The sequence below is a fragment of the Felis catus genome, chromosome A2 (assembly GCF_018350175.1).
Source record: "Felis catus isolate Fca126 chromosome A2, F.catus_Fca126_mat1.0, whole genome shotgun sequence".
In the NCBI taxonomy this organism is placed as follows: domain Eukaryota; kingdom Metazoa; phylum Chordata; class Mammalia; order Carnivora; family Felidae; genus Felis; species Felis catus.
In genome coordinates this window covers 60222123-60247481 of record NC_058369.1, presented here as the reverse complement: position 1 = coordinate 60247481, position 25359 = coordinate 60222123, and the positions used below count along the sequence as shown (strand labels likewise).

Sequence of the window (25359 nt, the reverse complement as noted above, 5' to 3'; positions counted from 1 at the left end):
GGGGAGGGAGGCCAATTGGCTACCCATGCTCGTGCATACTCTAGCCAGCTAAGCAACACCATGTGCACCGCGATGGGAGGGGCCGGTTTCCTCTGGGATATGAGACCCAAAGAACCTTCGATTTCCTCAGGAACTGACTGGGAAACGTACCATTCATACAGTCACCGCCGTGTAAGTGACAGCCCTATGCTCCTGGAACGTGAATGGAGACCTTGCTAGAAAAGCAACAGTGGCATGGGAATAAGAGCAGTTCCCAAGTTGGCATCTCCAAAGAGAATGGCACCCATCTAAGAAAGAGAGATCTTTCTGAATGAAATCTCAAACCAGACAGGAGGCTGGCTCCCTTCCTCAAACCTCTGGCAGGTGTACACACAAGCATTCTCCACTGGGCTCCTGCAGATACCCTTGGCCTGGTGCCCACAACTTCCTGCCCACTCACTACCATTGTACCAGACTCCTCACTTTCTAAGAAAGGATAGGACACTGAGATACTGGCTCTGACAAGATTCCAGAGAGACCTTTGTTGCAAATGAAGAGAAGTTATTTACTCTTGCTATAATACCCTGCTAAGAAACCAGAGCTACGAAACAGAAGGTCAGCTGACCTTTGGGACATAAGACTCTCAGAGGCCTCTTTAGACTCTGGAAATGACTGGAAACTCGCCTCCAGTCCTTGGGATTTGGTTGTGGACATGGCAACCCCATGGTCTTGGTGGCTGACTGTGACAAGGGATAAGAGCACAAACAGAATAGTAACTTGAGACCGCGTTCTGCATTCCACTGGGCATGGGGCAATTCAAAGAGGGAGGAATCTCTATCATCCCTTCATCTTCTCCCACACAGCAGGTAGGATCATTCCCTAACCACTGGTTTCAACTACCCTCAAGCATTCTCCCTGGGTATCTTTACACATCCTAAGTGTGGGGTTGGCCAGAAATTCTAAAACGATCTTGAGGAGGACCCAGGGTAAAACTTACATCACCATCTAAAGGACAAAGCCGAACAGGAAGACTGAAAGAAAATAATTTTACTTTAAATCACTGGCTCTGCATAAAGTCTACAAACTCTTTGGATAAAAAAAGCTAAGTGGTGGAAATTGAGACCTAGACTCTTGGAGTTCATCACTCTTGAGATTTGGAGAATGTTCAGAATGAAGTACCCAGCACAGTCTCCTAGAAAGCTGCTTATATATGGAAAGAGAAGTGCCCGTGGACTTATGCAAAGGGAGCTCTCTGAAATGTCACACCTGAAAGCCTTGTCAGCAAAAAACACCCATTCATTCTTTAGGAGCCAGACACATCTGGCTACATCTGTCCCTTCAACTTTTGGTCGCAGTTGATGGAGCCAACAGTATTTGAGGTGTGACTATTGGTTTCTACTGGCTCTTGCTCAGGAGTCTGGTACAAGGTCTTTGTTCCCTATTCGTGGACAAGGATCCTCCTCTACTGACCACGGACTGATCCATACTGCCCACATGCCAATTGTGTGCTTCCCCGAATGAAGACACTCAATCATCCAGCTCAGGGAGGAAAGATGGCTCCTTTCATCTCCCATACCACACAGCAAGCCAAGCAACAAGCACTCAGGGACTAAAGGCCATCTTTCCTTTGCTAGATCAGAGCCTGAGAGCTCTCCCTGAACACAGGAGTTTGATGCCTACCCAGGGGGTGACAGTTGAGTGATGGCTCCATGGCTCCTAAGGGGGAAAAAAGAAAGACAGCAAAGGGAAGGAAATGGGCCCAAGGAGGAGAGGGGCACAAAATTCGACATTTCCAGTGGTAAATGGGACATACTTTGAAAGATTGTTTCTTCCTTCACTAGCCCTTGGCTAAAAGGAGGCCAGCTCCCTGCCCAAGTTTCTGGCCCAGGCTTCACACAAACATCGCTCTTTTGGGCAACAAGAAATCCCTGTGCCTATCGAGAGCTACATACTTCTGAAACCTAAAGCAGTAATGAAGGACCCTGTGGGAAAATCTCACCCACATTTACAAGGACTGTGTCAGACTCCTTGGTGGAAGACAGAGGATAAGACTGTGAGACACTGACTCTGTAGGGATTGTGGGAAGAACCCTGTTTCTAAAAATGAGCCAAGGTGTCTTATGGTGAGGGAGGGCCAGAGCTCTCCAGAGATAGGAAGTGGATTTATATGGAGCAAGAAGTGCCCAGCACCTGCTCCTGGCAAACTGGCTATGGGACCAAAAAGAAACACCTGAGCATTTAGGAAAACGAGGCCTCTAGAGTCTGCCTCGGGGAGCACTGTGAACAAAAGGCTTGCCTTCTTCTTCAGGAGGACTTAGAGAGCCCTGGGACTTGTCTGCTTTTCTTAGTTTCCCAGTACTGAACGGAGTGAGCAGTGACAGTGCTGTAGCCATGAGGTACCCCCAACTGTTGTTGCAAAGTATGGAAAGGGGCATTGGAGCCATCTTCCAATAAAGGGCTTTTTCTGGGGTGAGCAGCTTCTGGCGCCTCCTGCACGTGTGAACAGTTTGCTACTCGGAAGGAAGGCCCCTCCATCAGGCAGAGCAATGAGGCAAATTGGCTCCCCTCCCCCCAGCCCCTGCTACAAAGAGCCAACCACCAAGCACAGGGATTGGAGGGCTATTTTGTCTCAGCCCATGCCCCAGTGACTGAGTGGGCATCCAAAGCCCATCCCTTGGTGCCCAGTGCATGAGTGTCAGCCCCAGGGCTCCTAACGTTGAGCAAAGACTGAGTCAAAACGACAGGAAGCAAAAGGGACTGGCTGAAGCCAGGACTAAAGGGAATATGTCGATATGTCCACCCAGTGGAAATGTGATCAATGTGAAAAGGACAGGTTAAACTTCCTTTCTCCTAGGTCCAGCAGGCCAGCTCCCTGTTCATACGGCTGGTCCAGCCTCCACCCAAAGAGTTCTCAGCTGGACCCCTTCAAATGGCCTAGGGCTCCCTGAAACCAAAGTGCCAGGGCCCCTTTGGCTTAACCTGTCCCTTAGACACAAGGGTTGGTCCACAGTGGGCGTTTGCAAGCCTGAGCTATTATTCTGACAGAATTTTATGGACCCCAAGATAAACATTGATGGAGAATAAAGCACTCTCATGAAACAACACTCCTAGAATCAGAGATCATTCAGGATGAGAATTGCATGAGGCTGACAAGTCTCTGACCAGCACAATAAAGAGGAGCAAGCAGACGTGGTCATGCATCAATCTTTTGTGGGCTTCGGCTACTGGTCGACTCCAAAGGACGCCCCTTGGAGCCCTGTGAGCAAAAGACCCTTGTTCTCCCATAACAAATAGAATTTGGTGTGTTTTTGCCCATCCTGCCAGTAAAGACTGCAGTGACCCCGAGGTATGATGGTGTTTCCATGTGTTGATGAAGAGGTAGAAACAAGGCCTTAGTGCAATATGTTTTCAAAAGACGTTTTGTCTGCTGATCAGGTCATGCAGCAAAGTGCACGTGCAGACTGCCTGTTCTTCCAAGTGAGGGTGTCTCCATCTATGAGGAGTGGGAGTCAATGTGGCTACCAATTCCCACGATGACTGTAGCCTGGTAACTACTGAGGGTCAGGGACAAGGATGCTAGTTTTCCTCTCAGCTATCAGAATCTTAGAGGTCTGCATTGGCACAGTACCTGCCTGGAAACTCATTCCAATCCATGGACATCGGTTTTGTACAGGACATCCCCTAGGTGTTGGTGTGTGAATTGAGACCCAGAGAAGCAGCAATGGGTTAGTTATGACTCCCAGGCCAGTCAAAGCTCGGAACGCAAATGGGTACAGGTCAAATCGAGGAAGGACATTATCTTCCGTACCCTCTTCCCACACATGAGGCAGGGACGTCACCTAATCCGTGGCTGAGCCTACCCACAAATATTCAGCCTCGGCACCTTCACACACCCTAGGTTTTCCTATGGTGACATCACTGAAACCAAATTGATAACGGCCCTTTGAAATACTTATCTCACCATCCCAGGGATACCACCAGACTCACAAGCTGAAAGAAGGGAATGATACTCAAAGTCAATGGCTCTGAATACATTCCATTCAGAAACCTTATGCAAAAACAGGGTAATGGGTGGACATGGACGGCCAGAGTTCTTCCTCACACATGAGGTGTGGAGACGTTTGAGAATAAGTACCCAGCACAGTCTCCCAAGCTGGTTTTATCCAGAATAAGAAATGCCTGTGGGCTGAGGCAAAGGGAGCCCTCTGCAAGAATTCGGCTGGGAGCCCTGCATTCTGATTTTAGGAGACAGAGATTTCTGGCAATATCTCTCCCTCCCACACGTTCTGTTGATGTCGACCTCAGGTTTGAGCTCTAAGTATTCGGTTCTGCTGGTTCTTACACACGAGTTTGGAACAAGGAAATCACTCCCTTTTCCTGGAAAAGACTTCCCCTGTGCTCTCTCCTTGTCCCGACTGCTCATTTGCAAACTGCTTCTTGGAATGAAGGCAACACAGTCATCCAGGACAGTGAGACAAACAGGCTGCCCTTCCCCTTACATACCATAACAGGCCATTCACCTATCTTCCAGGAAATATGTCAGCTCAGATCCTGAGAGCTCTCACTGAGCACAGAAGCAGAGAGTTGATGCCTACCAGGTGAGGTACCTGAGTTTCTGATAGCTCCTTAGCTCCTAAGGGAGAAAAAAAAACTGTCAGAAATGCAGCATGGTGAAGGCAATGGGCACGAGGAGGGCCAAACTCGATGGTAATTGGGTTCCACTTGGAAAGAAGGTGTCTTATTTCCTGTGCCCTGGGCCCAGGAGAAGGCAACTGTGTCTGAGTTTCTCGCCCAGCTGACCCACAAACATTCTCTCCTTGGCTCCTTCCATTGGCCTGGGTCTCTGACCACATACTTCTAGAACCCAATGAATTAATGAAGATGGAGTCCTGTGGCCAAAATCTCTCCCACAGTCTCAAGGACTGGGTCAGAGTCCCAGGTGGAAGGCAGAGAGAGGATAGGACCATGAGACACTGACTCTGAACCGATGGTGGGAAGAACCTTGTTTCTACAAGAGAGCAAGTCTGTGTAAATGTGGATAAGAAGGGTCAGAGCTCTTCAGGGATGGAAAGGGGAATTATGTTCAGAAGGACGGGTCAGGCAGGAGCTCCTGGCAACCTCGCTATGGGAAGAAGAAACACCAGAATCTTTAAGCAACAGCGTCATCTACCTTCCACATCTGGGATCCCTCTCATCAACTGGCCTGCCTTCTTCCTTCAGGAGGACTTAGAGGGCACTGGACTCTGCTTTTCTTGCTTTCCACATCATTGATGGAGAGACAAATGACAGTGCCGTAGCTGCCAGGTGCCTCCAGGTTTTTTTCCACAGTGTGGAAAGGGGCATTGGGCCCCTCTTCCTGTAAAAGGCTCTTTCTGTGCTGACCAGCTTCTGGAGCCTCCTGCTTCTGTGTGATCTCTCTGCTTTTCAGAAGGAAAGCCATGTCCCTCCATCAGGCAAAGCAATGAGGCAAGTTGCCTCCCCTCCCCGTACCCCTTGCTACAATCACCAAGCTCTTCTCCTTTGGGATAACAGATGTTTATGGCTGTCCCTGAGCACGGGACAAAGTGGGACCTGACGCCCACCCGTTGGTGCCCTTTGAGTGAGTGCCAGCACCAGGGCTCCAAAGTTTGAAAAAAGACTGTCAGAATGACTAAACTAAGGGGAGTTTTCTCATCACAATTCCAGGTGCCCCCAGAGCACCCTATTCCATTCTTCTAGAGTCTGGGCCTTGGATGGCGCTGTGTCCAGCAGTCACCTACTATTTTCAGATATTCCTTGCCCATGTTTGAGACATTGAGCATGCAGCCAAGCAAATGGATGGTGCTGTCCCATGGCAGAAGGCTGTCCCCTTTCTTCTTTCTCCCTTGTCACTTCTCCCTGGTCTGCACTTTCTTCAACACATCATCAGTATGTGTGTACCAGTGCACAAGTGGGGACAGGAAAGTACTATGACCACACATGGAGAGCATGTGGGCATGATTCCTCCCACTATATTAGACTTTCACGTTTCTAATAGCAAACACGGTGAGAGGAATTTGCCCCATGGCCTGAAAAGGTAGAGCCCAGCGTTATCCTCTGGAGTATTCCCAGCTCGTGAGACCTGGGCCAGTCCTAGGCTCTTGATCAGATCCCCACAGTCCAATGACAGCTTGGACAGAGAGCTACAAAAGCCAGTTCTCCAGAGGTTGTGATGTCAGGCTCCATTAACACTGGATACGGCCTCAGATGGGGAGTGTTCAGCCACTCCTATATATATATATACTAAGTGTACCTGTTTGCTTTAGACAGACCTAAAATTCCACAAAAAAAACAGGCAAATGTTTGGAGACAGCGAGGAAAACTCAGGACAGTGTCCACCACCAGGTACGCAGGACATCACTAATCCCACAGCTCAAGAGTGTGCTCCCTGCCTTAAGAGGCATGTAACGCAACAAGGCTGTGCTCAGTGGGTCTTGAGCAAACACCCCACCCCACAACCACCTGGGATTCCCAGAAGACAAGCCATAGATATCAAACAGGCAGAAGCACTGTCTCAGGATCATAGAGTCTACATCCACACCTCTCCTGCTAAGCCTATAGAAATGAGTCCTCCAGAAGAGCATAGATCCTTTCCAAAGTGACACAGTGATACAGCGGTCAATTTCTTGTTTTGGTGTATGTGTGAGATTCCGGCACCTGCAGTGGATTTCAAAGCACCAGTGGCACAAAAAAAATGCACATGTGTTTCTTCTTATAAATGAAACGTGGATGTGGTTTGTCTAAGATTATGGCTTGGCCACCATGGGAGATCACATATCACTGATCTCCCTGCTCTAACATGCTAGCCAGGATTTCCTGTGTCAAAATTTAAAACAGCAGAATCTATACACTGAATGCATTAGGATGTGGCTACAAAACCCAGTCATTGACGTAAAAGTTCATTGGTCCTGAAAACCATTCCTTCATTATAAGTTCACATACACTGGAAGTGGTAAGTTGAAGTATACTTTTTGAAATTCATCACGGAATTGAAGTGTTTTATGGCTTTCCCTGGAAACACTTTATCCCCAAACATCCCGTGGTCGTAGATGTCTGATTGCAACGTTGGGCAAGCACAGCACCGAAATCAAATTGTGTGTGGGAGCTAAGTTAGCCAAGATAGAATGAGAGTCAGTACAGCAGCGTCAAAATGGAGTGTAAACATATCAAAACCAAATAATCTGCTCATTTTCCCCCGTTTCTGCCAATATTTCATGTAATTCTCGTTAGTTAACACAAAGAGCAACATTGGTTTCAGGATTAGAATTCACTGATGCAACACTTACGGAAAAAAACAGTGCTCATCATAAGTGCCCACCTCAATAACATAACCCAATTAACCCGTCCCCCACCCAGAAAATGATCGATGAATCGTTCCCGTTGAAAATTGCACCAAAGCTCCTTCGAAAGGTACTAGAAGCAGAAGAGCAAAGAAAATGAAAAGCCAGCAGAAGAGAAATAGAGATCAGAGCACAAATAAACAATATAGAATTCAAAACAAAACAAAACAAAACAAAAACCCCACAGGAACAGATCAATGAAACTGAGTTGGTTGTTGAAAAAATAAACAAAATTGATAAACCTCTAGCCAGGCTTCTCAGGAAGAAAAGAGAGAGGATCCAAATAGATAAAATCACAAATAAAAAATGGATTTATTACAACCAATCCCTCAGAAATACAACCAATTATCAGGGAATACTATGAAAAACTATATATCAACAAACTGGACAAACTGGAAGAAATGGACAAATTCCTAAACACCCACACCACACACTACCGAAACTCAAACAGGAAGAAATAGAAAATATGAACAGACCCATAACTAGTGAAGAAATTGAATCAGTTATCAAAAATCTTCCAACAAATAAGAGTCCTGGACCAGATGGCTTCCCAGAGGAATTCTACAAGACATTTAAAGCAAAGTTAACACCTATCCTTCTCAAGCTATTCCAAAAAATAGAAATGGAAGGAAAATGTCTAGACTCCATGTAAAAAGCCAGCATTACTTTGATTCCCAAGCACCAGAGACCCAACAAAAAAGAACTACAGGCCAATGTCCCTGATGAACATGGATGCAAAAATGTTCAACAAGATACCAGGAAATCAAATTCGATAGCATATAAAAAGAATTATTCAGGGGCGCCTGGGTGGCGCAGTCGGTTGAGCGTCCGACTTCAGCCAGGTCACAATCTCCCATTCCGGGAGTTCGAGCCCCGCGTCAGGCTCTGGGCTAATGGCTCAGAGCCTGGAGCCTGTTTCCAATTCTTTGTCTCCCTCTCTCTCTGCCCCTCCCCCGTTCATGCTCTGTCTCTCTCTGTCCGAAAAATAAATAAAAACGTTGAAAAAAAAATAAAAAAAAAATTATTCATCATGATCAAGTGGGATTCATTCCTGGGCTGCAGGGTTGGTTCAATGTGCACAAATCATTCAATGTGATATATCACATTAATAAAAGAAAAGAACCATATGATCCTGTCAATTGGTGCAGAAAAAGCATTTGACAGAATACAGCATCCTTTCTTAATAAAGACCCTCGAGAAAAATCAGGATAGAAGGAACATACTTAAACATCGTAAAAGCCATTTATGAAAAGCCCACAGTTAATATCATCCTTCATGTGGAAAAACAGAGCTCTCCCCTGAGATCAGGAACACGACAGGAAAGTCCACTCTCGCTGCTATTGTTTAACATAGTGTTGGAAGTCCTAGGATCAACAGACAACAAAATGAAATAAAAGGCATCAAAATTGGCAAAGAAGAAGTCAAACTTTCACTTTTTGCATACGACATGATGCTCTGCATGGAAAACCCGACAGACTCCACTAAAAGTCTGCTAGAACTGATCCATGAATTCAGCAAAGTCTCAGGGTACAAAAATCAATGTCCAGATATCAGTGCATTTTTATGCACCAATAATGAAGCAACAGAAAGAGAAATAAAGAAACTGATCCCACTTACATTTGTACCAAGAACCATAAAGTACCTAGGAATAAACCTAACCAAAGATGTAAAAGATCTGTATGTGGAAAACTATAGAAAGCTTATGAAGGAAATTGAAAAAGACACAAAGAAATGGAAAAACATTCCATGCTCACAGATTGGAAGAATAAACATTGTTAAAATGCCAATACTACCCAAAGCAATCTACACATTCAATGCAATCCCAATCAATATTTCACGGGCTCTCTCCTCAAGGCTAGAACAAACACTCCTAAAATTTGTGTGGAACCACAAAAGCCCCGAAATAGCCGAAGTAATATTGAAGAAGAAAACCGAAGTGGGAGACATCACAATCCCAGACTTTAGCCTGTACTATAAAGCTATAATCACCAAGACAGTATGGTATTGGCAAAAAGCAGACACATAGACCAATGGAATAGAGACCCCAGAATTGGACCCACAAATATATGGCCAACTAAGATTTGACAAAGCAAGGAAGAGTATCCAATGGAAAAAAAGTACCTTCAACAAATGTTGCTGGGAAAACCGAACAGCAATATGCAGAAGAATGAAACTAGACCACTTTCTTACACCATACACAAAAATAAACTCAAAATGGATGGAAGACCTGAATGTGAGACAGGAAACCATCAAAATCCTAGAGGAGAAAGCAGACAACAACCTCTTTGACCTCAGCCACAGCGATTTCTTCACACATCTTCAAAGGCAAGGGAATTAAAAGCAAAATGAACTATTGGGACCTCATCAAGATAAAAAGCTTCTGCACTGCGAAGGAATCAATGAAACTAAAAGGCAACCAAGGGAATGGGAAAAGATATTTGCAAATGACATATCAGACAAAGGGCTAAGTATCCAAAATCTATAAAAAACTCACCAAACACCACACCCAAAAAATAATCCAGTGAAGAAATGGGTAGAAATGTGTGGCCAACCAAAACACTAGTTTATTTGAAGGTTCCCAGGGAGAATGCTTGTAGATAGGCTATGCCGGTGGTTAAGGGCAGATCCCACCTCCTATGTGCGACAAGAGAAAGGGAAGGCAGATACCTATTTCCTAGATTTGACCAATGCCCATTTGAAATGCAGGACCATGACTCACCTCATGGTGATTCCGATCCCATTGCTGCTTTTCTAACTTTTCCTCAGTTCACACACCAAGACCAACGTTCTGTCCCATACCAACCAAGGTCCAAGGATTGGAGTGAAGAACCAGGCCTTTCCTGAGTCAATGTAGAGCTCTCAGAGTCAGATTCCTGAGAGGACAGCTAGCACGCCTGTCCCTGAGCCCTCGATGCATAGCAGGCCACACTATCGTGGGAATGGATAGACACATGAACCCCAGACCCTAATTGACTGACATACCCTCGTTTGGAAGAAAAGACAGTGAATGTGCACAGTGAACCGATCAGCACACAAAAAGCCTTTTGAATCAATGGTGCACCATAGCCTCGTTCAACCCTATTGATCATCACAGGAAAGCATATTCTTCATGACTGAGAATAACTACTGCCCCTATCTCCCGACATGATGTGCAAAAGGACAAGCCAAAGCTTCCCTCTATTTCCTAAGAGATAATGTGGGTCTCTTGCTCACAGGGCTCCAAGGGGCATCCTTTGAGGTACTCCTTTAGCCAACCCCACACGGGTTCTTCTGATGCCTTAGCGAGCCAGCGTGCTAATAATATATTGTGCTGATCACACTGTTCTAAACATTACCCGATCTCCTTTAATGAAGAACTCTGGCCCTCGGTGTACCAAGTTTCATGACATTGCTTTCTTCTCCACCACGGTTCCTCTTGGGATCCCCACAAATTCAGTTGCCCAGAGTCATAGCACTGGCTCCCAAATGTGCAGTGTGGACTAGCCCTTGTGTCTGTGGGACAGGTTGAGTAAAAAGGGGCCCTGGCACTTTGGTTTCAGGATTCCGTGGACATCCAGAGCCTTAGGCCATTCGAAGGGGTCCAGTTGAGAACTGTTTCTGTGGAGGCTGAGCCACATGTAATTGATGCCCATAGAAAATTAAGTTTAACATGCCCTTGCAAATGGATCACATTCCCATTGGATGGAAATGGTGAACGTACATTGGTCTACCGGAGCCATTCCCTTTCCTTCCTGTCATTCTGACTCAGTCTGTGTTCACCCTTCTGAGCCATGGAGCTGGCACTGACACAGAGGGCACCAAAGGATGAGGTTTTGTTGCCCACTCAGTCCCTCGCTCAGTGACAGCCATGAGCAAGGCATATCTGAAAGGAGAATAGCCCTCCAATTCCTGGGCTTGGTGATTGGCTGTTTGTAGCAAGGGGTGGGGGAGGCTAGCCAGCTTGCCTCATTGTTCTGCCTGATGGAGGGACCTTCCTTCTGAAAAGCAGACAGTTCACACAGGAGCAGGAGTCTCCAGAAGCTGGTCAGCACAAGAAGAGCCCTTTACAGGAAGAGGGTCCCAAATGCCCCTTTCCACACTTTGGAGGAAGACCTGGGACCCTTTGACTACAGCACTGTCACTGCTTACTCCATTCAGTGATTGGAAATGTGAGAAAAGCAAAGCCCAGGACTCTCTAGGTACTTCTGAAGGAAGAACACAGGCCTGTTGCTCCCATGGTCCGAGATGCGGACGCTAGATGGCGATGTTGCCTAAGGCTTCTAGTGTTTCTTCTTTTTCCCATAGCCAGGTTGCCAGGAGCTGGTGCTGGACCCTTCTCCACATAATTCCCCTTTCAATCTCTGAAGACCTCTGACCCTCCTTATCCACCGTAATACATCTTTGCTGTCTTGTAGAAACAAGGTTCTTCCCACAGTCTGTTCAGAGTCAGTGTCTCATGGTCGTATCCTCTGCCTTCCACCCGGAGTCTGACTCAGTTCTTGAGACTGTGAGAGAGATTTTGGCCACAGGGCTCCATCTTCAGTAATTCATTAGATTCCAGAAGTATGTGGCTCTCGATAGGCCCAGGAATTTTTAGTTGCCCAGTAACGGATGTTTGTGTGAAGACTGTGCCAGAGATTTGGGCAGGGAGCTGGCCTCCTTTTTGCCAAGGGCCAATGAAGGAAGATACCTTCTTTCCAAGTGGGTCTCAATTACCACCAAAAATGTCAGACTTGGGGCACCACTTGGGTCCATTTCCTTCCCCTATCTTTATTTCTGACTTTATTTCCCCTTTAAAAGCCACAGAGCCATCAGTCACTCAGCTGGCACCCCTGGGTAGGCATCAAATTCCCACTCTGCTTCTGTGCTCCGGGAGAACTCTCGGGCTCTGATCTGACAAAGGAAAGATGGCCTTCAGACCCTGAGGGCTGGTTGCTTGGCTTGCTGGGGTATGGGAGGTGAGGGGGAGCCATCTTCCTCCCTGAGCTGGGTGATTGATTTGCCTTCATTCCAGGAAGCACACAGTTTGTACATGGGCAGTATGGACCAGGCCATGGTCAGTACAGGAAGAGTCTTTTCCAGCAATAGGGAACCAAGTCCTTGTTCCAGACTCCTGAGCAAGAGCCAGTAGAACCCAATAGCGACACCTCCAGTACTGCTGCCTCCATCAACTGCTACAAAAAGTTGGGGGGACAGACATAGCCAGAAATCTCTGGCTCCAATAGAATGAATGGAGGTTTCTTACTGACAGGGCTTTCAGTGTGCCCTTTCAGAGGGTTCCCTTTTCCCAAGCCCATGGGCATTTCTATTTCCAGATACAAGCAGCTTGATAGGAGACTGTGCTGGGTACTTCATTCTCAATATTCTCCAAATCTCAAGTGTGATGAAGAACTCAGAATCTGTGTCTCCATTTCCACCACTTAGCCTTTTTCATCCAAAGGGTTTCTGCATGGACTTTATGCAGAGCCAGTGTCTTAGAGTAATATCCTTTTCTTTCAGCTTGGGACTTTGGCGGTGTCCTTTGGATGGTGATATAGGTCTTCCTTTGTGGCCACCCCCACACCCAATGTGTGTAGAGATACCCAGGGAGAGTGCTTGAGGGTAGTCGAAGCCAGTGGTTAGGGGAGGATCCTGCCTCCTGTGTGGGAGAAGAAGAAGGGATGATAGACATGTGCCCCTCTTTGATTTGACCCATGCCCATTGGGTTGCAGAACTTGGACTCCTATCCCGTTGCTGCTTTTCTCACCTGGTCACAGTCACCCACCAAGACCGAGGGGCTGCCCTGTCCACAACCAAATTCCAAGGATTGGAGGTGAGTTTCCAGTATTTCCTGAGTCAATAGAGGGCTCTCAGAGTCTGATGTCCCAGAGGTCAGCTGACACTCTGCCCCATAGCTCTTGTTGCTGAGCAGGGTATTATAGCAAGAGTAAGGAATTGCTCTTCCTTGGCAACAAGGTTCTCCCTGGAATCTTGTCAGAGTCAGTGTCTCAGAGTTATGTCTCTTCTTGTTCAGTGAGGAGTCTGGTACAATCCTGGTGAGTGTGTGAGGGGTTTGGCCACAGGGGCCGTGGGCATTGGGTTTCAGACTTTGTGGACATCACCAGGCCTAGGGTATCTAGCACTGCAGGTGCCCAGTGGAGAACGCTTGTGTGTAGGCAAGCCCGAGGTTTGAGGAAGGGAGCCGGCCTCCTGTCTGGATCGAGATTGAATTCAGAAAGAGATCTCTTTCCTAGATGGGCACCACTCCCTTTGGAGATGCAGAACTTTGGCACTGCTGGCTCGCACTCATCCCCATGCCATCGCTGCTTTTCTAGCTGGGTCTCTGTTCACATTCCAGGAACATGGGGCTGTCACTTACACAGCCATGGCTGTATGAATGTTGCCAGTTTCCCAGTCAGTTGCTGAGGAAATTGAAGACTCTGGGTCTAATATCCCAAAGAAAACCTGGCCCTCCCATCCCAGAGCCCATGGTGCTGATTAGCTGGCTAGGGAATGCACGAGCACGGGTAGCCAGTTGGCCTCCCTCCCCTCACAAATGGCGACCCATTCCTCTGGAAGGACAGCAGGTTTTCGTGTGGGTGGGATGCTCCAGGATCTGGTCAGTACAGAAAGTATCTTTGGATGGAATACCGCACCAAGTCCCACTTCCAAATACTTGCTCATCTGCCAGGAGCACAACGCTGTTACAGCTGTATCACTGCTGCCCCTCTGGACTGATGTCAAGGGCAGGACACCCACCCAGAGCCAGGTCTTTCCCTCGGATGCTGAAGGAAGAATCTGGGCAGGCTTCTTGCGGTTGGGGCTTTCGGGTGGAACTTACAGATGGCACCATTTGCCAAAGCCTACAGATGTTTCTCATTCCCGAGGTGTCAGTCAGCGAGCTGGGGAAGTTGGTGCTAGTCACGTCACTCTCCACTTGATCTCATTCTTATCCCTGATGCAGAACTCTGGCCCTTCCTCTATCCATTTTCACCCCTTTGCTCTGTTTTCACTCTGAGCCTTCCCTGGGCTCCATTCCATGTAGGTGTCTTAGAGTCATACCCTGGGCCCCCAACTGGGGATTCGGGTCCATTCCCTGTGACTGTGGCACATGTTTGACCAAAGGGTCCTTGGCTCTTCAGCAGGATAGTCCTTCCTGTATGATGGTTTGTCTCTGCGTAAGACTCTCAGGACTCAGAGTTCTGGCCAAGTAGGCCTGTAGTTTTGTGTTTGTTTTTGTTTTGCCACAGGGACAGACCCTCAGCCCCTCTCAGGCTTTCAAGCATCTTGAAAAGACAAGAATAAGTGTAAAATGGGAAGTTGTTGCAATATGTGAAGGACACTCAGGGCAAGATCGAGTTATTGCAAACCAGTGCAACCTTCATGATATGTGAACAGGCAAGGCAACCCTGGTCTAGTATCTCCCTCTGCATTTCTTCCAGGCATATTGCACACTGGCCAACATCTTGACTCAGTTTATCCTCATTATGGGTTATTCCTGGCTTGTTCAACACATCACATCATGCATAGCCCCTTCATGTGAGGGTACACGTGTGGGAGCACATTAGTCCTCCAACGTGGAATGGGAGAAGTGGACTGGTATGGAGGCAAAGACCAGGTGCTGCCCTCGTGGGTTCCACCCTATCTGCCAATCCCTGCCTGCTGCCATTGTTTTGGGGGCTCTTGTCAACCTCGTCCTGCCAGCCAGAACTGTCACCCTTGCTGCTGTTGAGTATGCTGAAGGAGGACAGGGCTGCACAGGACAATACCATGGTTGCCACACCATGACCACAGGGTGGCTTTGCAGGGCCACTGAAGCAGCTATGGCACTGCCTAATACACAGGGCTGTGCATGCCTTGGCACCTGACCTAGAAACCTCCTTGTGGTCGTGCCCCGCACCCAGCACTGCCTGTGATCCTGCTGGCCCCTCTGCCCCAGCTGGAAGGAAGGTAAATCCATGTCTGAGTAAGTGCAAGTGCTGCCATTAGCAGTGGGTGGGCTGCTTTGCTTGGTGCCCACCTTCCATATGCACAGGCTTCTGTGAAAACCTATCCCTGGGCACCGGCTAAGTGACTTCTAAGTCTCAATGGGGACAATGTTAGACCTAGGGCCAAGGCAAGGGAGTGGCCATAAGGAGGGCCAAAGATCAATATTGCCAGTGGCAATAGGATCGATCTGGTAAGGGGCTATGCAACTTCACGTCCCCTCAACTAAGAAAGGAGGCCAACTCCTTTCCCAGCCCTCTGGCCCAGTTGAATTGCAAACATTCCCTTCTGGGCCCTTCCAGTGCCCTAGGCCTCTGAATGCCCTGCATGGTTTTGACACCCACCTGCCAGGGGCCCTGTGACGAAACCTGCAGAGTCACAAGCACTGGACTAGGATCCCCAACAGAATGCCGAGGATATTCTGCTGAGAGACGACATGCAACGGACCCCAGAGAGGACCTGGTTTGGAAACAGAGCAAAAGGGTGAAAATGGATCCATGGAGGGCCAGAGTTCTTCATTAGGGATGAGAATGGGATGATGTGGAGAATGAAGTGACTAGTGCCATTTTCTAGCAAGCTGGCTGTCTCAGGAAGAAGCAACACCAGTGGCCTTTGGTGAAGGGAGGCCCCCTACAGGCTACACCCGGGAGGCCTGTCAGCAAGGGGGCTGCAGTCTTCCCTCAGAAAGAGACAGAAAGCCCTGCCTTTGGGTGTGTTTCTTGCCCTTTCCCACTAGTAGACAGGGGCGGCAGGGACTCAGCTGTGCCTGATGATCAAGTGGTTAGACCCCAGCCTGGTGAAGTATTCCTTTCAAAGTCCCTTTGTGTCCTGACCAGGACCTGGAGCACGGTGCACATGCACGAATCATCTACTCTGCAGGATGAAGGCACCTCTGTCAGCCAGGGGAGGGAGGCCAGCTGGCTACCCATCCCTGCAATGACTCCAGCTGACTAAGCACCAAGCCCCCAGCAACAGAGAGGCCTGTTTTCCTCTGGGATTCCAGACACTGAGAGCTGTCCATTGGCTCAGGAACTGACTGGGCATGCCACACCAATGTGTGCACCCGGGCTGTGCACCCGACACAGCCCGATGGATCCTGGAATCTTCCTGTTGAAACACAGGACATTTCTTCTGAGGCTCTTGCTCCTCATGGCTCCCAGGTAGCCCCAATTTGAACAGAGAGCAATCATATGCAAATGGGCACTTGGAGGACTAAAGTTCTTCCTTACAGAACAGAATGGGCTAAAGTTAGAATTAAGTGCCTACTCTGGTCTCCTGGCAGGCTAGCTGTCCGGGGTGTAAGAGGCACTTGAGGGCTGGTGTCAAAGGAAACCTCCATGGGCTACACCTGAGAGTGATATTCTGCAGTAGCTGTGTAATCTTCCCTCAGAAACAGAGGGAAAAGGGGTTTGGGTGGTTTCTCCTGCCCTTCCCATCAGGGAATAGATGCAGCATTGATTCAGAGCCAGGGCTTCCCATTGCCAGCAGGTGATCAAGTGTTTGCAACCTGGACCTGATGCAGTAGATCTTGAAAGGGCCCTCCCTTTCTGTGCTGACCAGGTCCCGAGGCCTAATGTGCATATGGGAGTCATCGGTGACACAGAATGAAGGCATCTCTGCACTTCACTGCACTCACCAGAGCTGGCCATGTACCAAGCACTCAGGGACAAGAAGGTCATCCTTCCTCTGATATAAAGGTACTGTTTGCTCTTACGGAGCACAGGACCGGAGCACAGGAAGTTTAGCACCAATCTTTGGGCTCTGCTTGTGTGAAGTTGAGTGGAAGCCCAGTTGTCCCTGAATGTGACCCAAGAATTAGAAAACAGCAAATTGGTGGGGATGGCTACAAGGGAGGCCAAGGCTCTACATTACACATGGGACTTAGGTTATGCTGCTGTGCGCATCTATCTTCTTTCTCCCAGCTGCATGTGTAAGGCCAGTCCCTCCCTAAACCTCTGGGACCGCCTCCACGCATCCAGCCATACACAGCTTGGCACCTTCCTATGCCCTAGGCCTCATTGTGCACAGAGTTCTAACGGGATATTAGAAGGTGTCCTGTTGCCAGTTTATTCAGAGTCCCCAGGACTCAGCCAGAGCCCCCAGTTTAAAGTGGAGGATATTGCTCTGAGACACGGACTCTGAATGGACTCCAGCGAGACCCTAGTTTGAAAAAAAAAAAAGAGCAAAATGATGGAAATAAATACACAGAGAGCAAAAATGCTTCATTATAAATGAAAGCAGGATGAAGCTGAGAAGGGAGTGCCTAGCACAATCTCCCAAGAAGCTAAGTGTTGTCTGTAGTAAGAAACACCTGTGGGCTGGGGCAAAGGGAGCCATCCATTGCCTACACCTGGGTGCCCGGTTGGCACGAAGCCTACACTTTTCGTTCAGAAAGAGAAGGAAGGCTTCTTACCTGGGCTCCTTTGTATGCCCTACCCCTGAGGGCAAGGAAAGAGCAGTGCTTCAGTGGTAGCAGGTCCGAGATCCCGTTGAGGCTCTAGGTTTTGTAACCAAGTCACGCTCCAGTATTCCCTGTGAGGGCTTTTTTTTTTTTTTAATTGAATCATCTTGCAGTCCACTGTGCATGCCTGACCCATCTGCCTTAGAGAATGAAGATATTTCAGTCAGACAGGGGAGGGAGGCAAGCTCCATCACAGAGATTACCAGGGCCAGTCAAGCAACAAGGGCTCATGGACAAGAGGGTCATTGTTCCCTGGGATAAAGTAACTGCCTCACAAGCACAGGCCCAGAGTGGTAGTTCATCAGAAACCCTGGATGTTGGCTGTGTGGCTGACAGACCAATTCCTCCTGTTTGTGACCCATGACCTAGTTATGAAAACAGAAAATGGATGGGGATGGCTATAAGGAAGGCCAAGCTTCCTGAGGAGGTTAGGATAAAGCTGGAAATGAAATGTTTAACATAGTTTCTCCTTCAACCAGAAATAAGGCCAGCTCCCTCCCAAACCCTGGCATTTCCTACACATGGACACTCTGCTGGGCACCTTCAAGGGCCCTATGCCTCCCATTGTCCACACACTTCTGAAAGGCACACAATGAGGGGTCCTGTGTCCCAACTATGCCAGAGACATCAGGACTTTGCCAGATTCCCCAACTTAAAGGAAAGGATATTTCTCTGAGACACTGGCTCTGAATTGCACCCAGGGAGAAACGACTTTGCAAACAGTAAAAAGTATTCATTGAAATGGAAATATGGAAGGCAAAAGTGCTTCATTATTGGTGAGAATGATCACAGTGTAGAATGAAGTGTTTAGAAGGACAATTTCCTAGCAAGGTCCTGTCTAAGGAGTAAGAAACTCCTGTGGCCAGAGACAAACTAAATCTCTAAAGGGAAACCTCCTGAAAGCCCAGTCTGCAAGAGGTCTCCATATTTCCTTCGGAAAGGGAGGGAAAGCTTCTGGCTTTAGCTGTTTTTCCTGTCCTTCCCTACAGGGGATAGGAGCAGCAGAGATTTGGGGGTAGTAGGTCCATGCCCCAGGCTTTTGCTCAAGTGTTTGGAACCATTCCTGTGGCCCATTAGGTTTTCAATTGCCACTGTATGCACTGACTAGGTCTTGGAACATACCTCATATGCATGGAATATGTGCTGTTTAGAATCTGAGACCAGGCACTAAGTGCTCTCTGACAGCATGGCAATCTCTCCTGTGTGTTGTCAGAAGAGTAAAAGGGGGTACCTAGGTGACTCAGTCGCTTAATCCTCTGGCTCTTGGTTTTGGCTCATGTCATGATCTCACAGTTTGTGAATTCGATTCCCATGTTGGGCTTTGTGCTGACAAATCAGAGTCTGGAGCCTACTTCAGATTCTGTGTGTGTCTCTCAGCCCTTCCCCCTACTTGCACTCTCTCTCTCTCTCTCAAAATTAAATATTTAAAGAATATGAAAGAGAAAAAGCTGGGGCTCTTGGGTGGTTCAGTTGATTAAGCATCAGATTATCACTAACGTCATGATCTCATGGTTTGCAATCCCGACCCCCACATCAGGTTCTCTTTGTCAGCATGGAGTCTGCTTGGGATCATCTGTCACTCTTTCTCTACCCCTCCTTGCCTGCAGACACACTATCTCTCTTTCTCTCTCAAAAATAAAAATGAACACAAAATAAAGAGGAAAAGGGACAGTGTTCCTATGAGAGATGAGAATGGGATAAGTCTGAGGGTGAAATGACTAGTACAATCTCCTGGCAACCTGACTGTCTCAGCAATAAGAAACACATGTGTGCTAGGGCAAAGGGAAACCCCCACTGTTTAAAGTGGGAGCCCACATGGCAAGATGCCTATATTCTTACTTGAAAAAGAGAAAGAAAGCTCTGGGATTTCATTTTTCCCTTCCCATCCTATCAGTGGATAGAGGCAGCAGTGATTCAAGGGTAGTTGGTTTGTGCTCAAGTGTTTAGAACTGGGCTGTGGGGCAGGAGTTCTTGAATGGTCTCTTTCTGTGCTAAGCAGGTCCTCAAGAATACTGCCCAGGGGTGAACCAACTGCTCTTCAGAGTGAAAGCATCTTTAACAGCCATAAAAGAAGACAGGTTGGTTAACCATCATTTCTTTTATTAACCAGCCAAACTCCAAGTACTCCCAGGAAGGCAATCTTTCCTTTGGGGTATCAAAACCTGATTGCTCTTGGTTAGCACAGACCAGAGTCAGAGCTCATTAGGAATGGCTGGGCACTCACTATGTGGGGGACAGCCCCATTGCCCTTGTCAGGGACTCAAGACATACTTATCAATACAGCCAGGGAATTGGAATAGGCCAAAAGTTTTCATTTCAGCTGAGAATGGGATAAAGCTGAGAATGAACTATTTAGCTCCATGTTCCTCTTGTCCCAGAAGTGAAGAGAGCTCCCTCCTGACACCTCTGACCCTGACTACACACCAGCATTCCTGCTGGGCACCTTGAAACGCCCTGGGCTTATCTTTGTCCACAGAGTACTGAGAGGCCATTTTTGAGGGACCCTGTGGCCCAGCATATCCCAGAGTGACAAGAACTTGGCCAGACTCCCTAGTTCAAAGTAGAGGAAATGGCTCTGAGACACTTTGCCTCAAGGGACAACAGGGAGAACTGAGCCTGAAAAAGCAACAGGGTGAAGGAGAATACACAGAAGTCCAAAGTTCTTTATCAACAGAAGAGAATGGGTTATATCAAAAACTGAAGTGACTAGCACAATCTCCTGGCAAGATGGTTGTCTCAGGAGTAAGAATACTGTGTAGACTAGGACAAAGGGAAACCTCCTGCATTGTTCCTTCAGAAGGAGAGGGAAAGTTTCTGGCATTGATTTTTTTTTTCCCCTGACCTCTGAGGCAGTCATGCTACACAGTTACCAGTTTCTGGCTTGTGGCTGACCCTCAAGTATTTGGAAAAATGGCTCTGTTGCACTGTTCCTCAAATGGGCTATTTCTGCACATTCTTTAGGTCCTGAAGAATACTGCAAATGAATGGGTGAACTGTCTGTGCTTCAGATGAAGGCATCTGTAGCAGCCAATGGTTGGAGTTCTGCTGTCTAACTATTACCATGACAACTCCAGGCTTTCAAGCACCAAGTCATCAGTGACTGTGGTCAGTGCATCCTTTTGTGTATCAGAAACTGAATGCTTTCAGTTAGAATGGGAGCAGCGTGAAAACTTTCCACCAATCCCTGGTTTGTCCCTGAGTTATTGACAGACTCACTGTGCCTAGGGGGGACCAAGATATAATTTGACAAAGCACAGAGGATGGGGCACCTGGGTGGCTCAGTCGGTTAAATGGCTGACTCTTGATTTCAGCTCAGGTCATGATTTCATGGTTGTGAAGTCTAGCCCCACATAGGCTTTGTGCTCACAGTGTGGAGCCTGCTTTGGATCCTCTGTGTCCCTCTTTTTGCCCCTACCCCACTCATGCTCTCTCTCTGTGTGTTTCTCTTTCATCAAAAATGAGAAATGTTTAAAAACAAGTTTCAAAACAAGAAAGAAAATCAGTGACGGAATGGGAATGGACATATGGAGGGCCAAAGTTCTTCCTTTCCTATGAGAAAGGGATCAAGCAGAGAATAGAATGACTAGTATAATCTATTTGAAGCTGTCTGTCTTCAGAATAGGAAGCACATCTGCCCTGGGAAAAGGTAAAAACACCACTGGTTTTACCTGGAAGCTAGTCCAGAGGAAACCTTCATCTGGAATTCAAGTGAGAATGGGGTACAACTAAACATGTAATGTATGGCTCAGTGTTTCCTTGTTGCAGAAGGAGGACTGGTTTTCTCCTAACTCCTCTCAACCTGCCTACAGGCAAACATTCCATGCTGGGCCCCTCAAATGCACTAGGTTTTCTGATGTATGTATGGTTATAAAACACATGTGGTGCGAGGCCCCATAGCCCAAAGTATCCCAGAGTCCAGAGAACTTGACCCAAGCCCTCAGTTAAAATGAGCCAGAATTGGTTTTAAAATCTGGCCCCAAACGCCTACCAGAGGAAACCTAGTTTGAAAAAAAGACCAAAAATGGACATGGATACACAGAGGCCCAAAGTTCTTTCTTACAGAGGAGAATTGGATAAAGCAAAGAATAAAGTGACTAACATAATCTCAAGTGTAAGACACACCAATGGTTTGGGCCCAAGGAAATGTCCATTGACTACACCTGATGCCCCTATCGCAAGAAATGTTCATCCACAAGGTTGGTAAGCCAGGGATTCTTCTGGCCATTGCCCTTTCTCCTGCCCTTTCCATCAAGTATAGATGCAATATTCCTTCAGTGATTCAAGGTCAGTCTCCCTTCAGACCTTCAAGTGTTTGGAACCAGGCTCTGGTGGAGGAGTCTTTGCCTGGGCTCTTTCTGCACTGACCCATGTCTGGGAGCAAACTGCCCATCTGAGAGCCTTCTGCTTTTCAGAATGAAGGCAGCTCAAGGAGCCCGGTGAGGCACACAATCAGGGCAAACATTCCCATGCCACCTGCAGCCTGTCAAGCACCACACTTTCAGTCCAAGGAGAGCAATATTCTCTTTGTGATGTCAGAAACTGATTGTTCTTGGTTAGCGCAGGCAGTGACGGGGAGCTCTCAATTAATCCTTGGGTGCTTTTTTATGTGAATGACAACTCCATCTCTCCTGAGTGTGACCCAAATCCTCCTTAGAATATCCTCAAGGGGGGGGGGGGTGGCACCTGGGTGGCTCAGTCGGTTAAGCGTCCGACTTCGGCTCAGGTCATGATCTTGCGGTCTGTAAGTTCAAGCCCCGCGTCGGGCTCTGTGTTGACAGCTCAGAGCTTAGAGCCTGCTTCAGAGTCTGTGTCTCCTTCTGTCTCTGCCCTTCCCCTACTCATGCTCTGTCTCTGTCCCTGTCCCTCTCTCTCTCTCTGTCAAAAACAAACATTAAAAAAAAAATCCTCAAGGGGATGGGAAATTATGGGGGTCCAGAGTTATTTATTTTCGGAGAGAGATAGGATATAACAGAGACTGCGGTACCTAGCTTCTTTTCCCTTTTCTGCAGAACTGAGGCTGGCTCCATCCCCCTCCTCTGTCCCTGTCTACATGCAAATATTCTGTCCTCTGCTGCTTCCAATGCCCTATGTCTTTGTGGCCAGTGGTAAGGCTGAAAGGCAAGCCCTGTGGGTGGGCCCATGTTGCCCAACTTTTCTCCAAGTTGGGAGGACGTGGCCCGACACCCCACCTGACAAGAGACAACATGGCTTTTACATTCTGGCCCTGAATTCCCACAGTGAATGCCTAGGTAGAAAAAGTGCCAGGGGATGGGAAAGGAGACATCGATGGCCCAAGTTCTTCACTGCAGATGAGGACAGCATAATGCTGAGAGTGAAATGAGTAGCTAAGCTCCTTCTGGCCCCACAAGGGAGTCCATCTCCCTCCCAGCTCCTCTGGACTTGGCCTATGGGCAGAAATTCTGTTCTGGGCACCTTGCAGTATCTTAGGCCTCCCTTTGTCAATAGAGTTAGGAAAGGCAGGTCTCAAGGGGCCCCATTGCTCAAGCTATCCCTGAGGAAGTAGAGCTCAACACGACTGTCCAGTTAAAAGCAGAAGAGATCTCTCTTGGACACAGGCTGGGAATGTCTCACAGGGAAGACCTAGTTTGAAAAAGGGGAAAAATGATAGAAATGGATAGAGTGCCAAATTTCTCCTTATCAAATGAGAATGGAATAAATCTGAGAATGAAGTGACCGTTACACTCTTTTGGTAAGCTGGCTGTCTTGGGAATGAGAAACACCTCTTGGCTGGGGCAAAGGAATTCTCCATTGGCTACCCTGGCAACTGAAAGAGCGGACCTACGCCGGCCGACTCCATCTTGTTCTGTGTCCTCCATATTGAGTGACTATGTCCCTGACATGGCCCCCTTTCTGGGAAAATTGCAGAAACCTCAGACCATGCCTCCTCCCCTTGAGTAACCTCCCGCTCACCCGTTCAAACTTCCCGATCAAAACACGCCCGGCAACCTGCGTAACGGGACTCTGACCCTTTCCCAGCCAATCGGCTGAGGCCACGACCCTTCACCAGCCAATCGGCTAAGGCCACAACCATTACCTCACCAACTGCACCAACTGCCTCTAGACCCCTATAAAACCTTTGTGCTTTTGAAACTCGCTGGCTCTCTCCGGCATCTCACCGCTGCGTGGGTGCGGGTAGGGGATTGAGCTCGAGCTAGCTCGAATAAAGGCTCTTTGCTTTTGCATCGGCCTCGGCTCCCTGGTGGTCTTTGGGGATCACGAATTCTGGGCATAACAGCAACCACTTTTGCAAGAATTCTTCCTCTGGGATGTCAGAAAGGGATGAGAAGCCTCTGGCACTGAGTGAATTTCTTACTCTGACCTACAGTGGAGAGTGACCAGTGGTTTTGGTGTAATGGGTTTTGACACTTATGTTTTTGGAATCAGGCTCTGTGGAAGTATTCCTTCAACAAGCAATGCCCTGGCCACTTCTGGAAGCTAAATGCCCATCTGGGAACCATTTGCTTTTCCATATGAAGACATCTCAAGCAGTCAGAGGAGAGAGGCAACCTGGGTAACCACCAATACCAAGCCCCACAAGGTCAGTCATAGGTAGTTAATCATTATTTGGGGATATCAGAAACGGATTGCTCTAGGCTAGCATAGGAATGCAGTGGGAGCTGGCCACCAATCCCTGGGCATTCGCTGTGTGAGTGAAAGCCCTACCACATTTCAATGTGACTCAAGACCTCCTTAGAAAAACAGCTAGGGGATCAGAGTGGATCCATGATGGGTCAAAGGTTTTCATTTCCGCAGAGAATAGGATAAAACTGAGAGGAAACTGACGTTCCCTGTTGCTCTTCTGCCCACAGTTGATGATGCTTCTTCCTAATTCTCTGGCTTTACCTATACACCAACATTTTGTCTGGCACCTTCAAGTGCCCTATGTCTTTTTCTTGTGAAAACATTTCTAAAAGGCAAGTCCCAAGGGGCTTTTTGCCCAACCTATGCCAGAGTCAGGATGACTTGGCCAGTCTCCCCAATTAAAATGAGGGGACATTGCTCTTAGGTCTGGCCTTGAATTCCCCATAGTGGGGACTTACTTCAAAAAAGCAAGGGGATGGGAGTGGGTACCCAGAAAGCCAAAGATCTTCATTTCACATGAGAGTAGGATAATTCTGGGAAGAAAGAGAATAGCACAGTCTCCTACCAAGCTCGCTGTTTTCTGAAGCAACAAACACATGTGGGCTGGGTAAATGGGAATCATCCATCTGCTTCATGAGGGAGCAGAAGGAAAGCTGAGGGCCAAACACAAGCTAGCATTACCTGACCACCCCCACATAGGATATGTGTGACATTCCTCAGGCACTCCTGGCTGCCCAAGGGCAAAGAAAATGACAGAAAACAAATGGAGACTCCATCAATGGACAAGTATCTTAGTAAATCACAAGAAAAAGGCAGAGGCATTGTGAGACCCAAGGTATTTAACAAAAACCCCCTACCCCTGGACAAGCAGAGCAAGACTAACTCCATTTTGTGCTACACCCACCATCTCATGTATAACCCCCACATGACCTACTTATTGTTTAAGACAATCCCCCACCCTAGTCAAGCCGCTGAGCACACTCTTACTGGAAACCGGCTCATACAAGAATGCGGA

General features: G+C 47.8%; 1 protein-coding gene and 1 long non-coding RNA gene across 2 annotated transcripts in view; one reads left to right on the top strand and one right to left on the bottom strand.

Annotated features, from left to right (window-relative positions):
* The window catches only part of LOC101081454 (solute carrier family 41 member 3), an 837990-nt gene that overhangs the window by 654170 nt on the left and 158461 nt on the right, over positions 1 to 25359 (bottom strand). The gene's annotated exons all lie outside the window — the stretch shown is intronic.
* On the top strand, positions 9769 to 25296 carry LOC123383808. The gene is made up of 4 exons (XR_006594040.1): positions 9769 to 13127; positions 19741 to 19819; positions 20703 to 20846; positions 24147 to 25296. It is a non-coding gene; the product is annotated as an uncharacterized LOC123383808 (long non-coding RNA).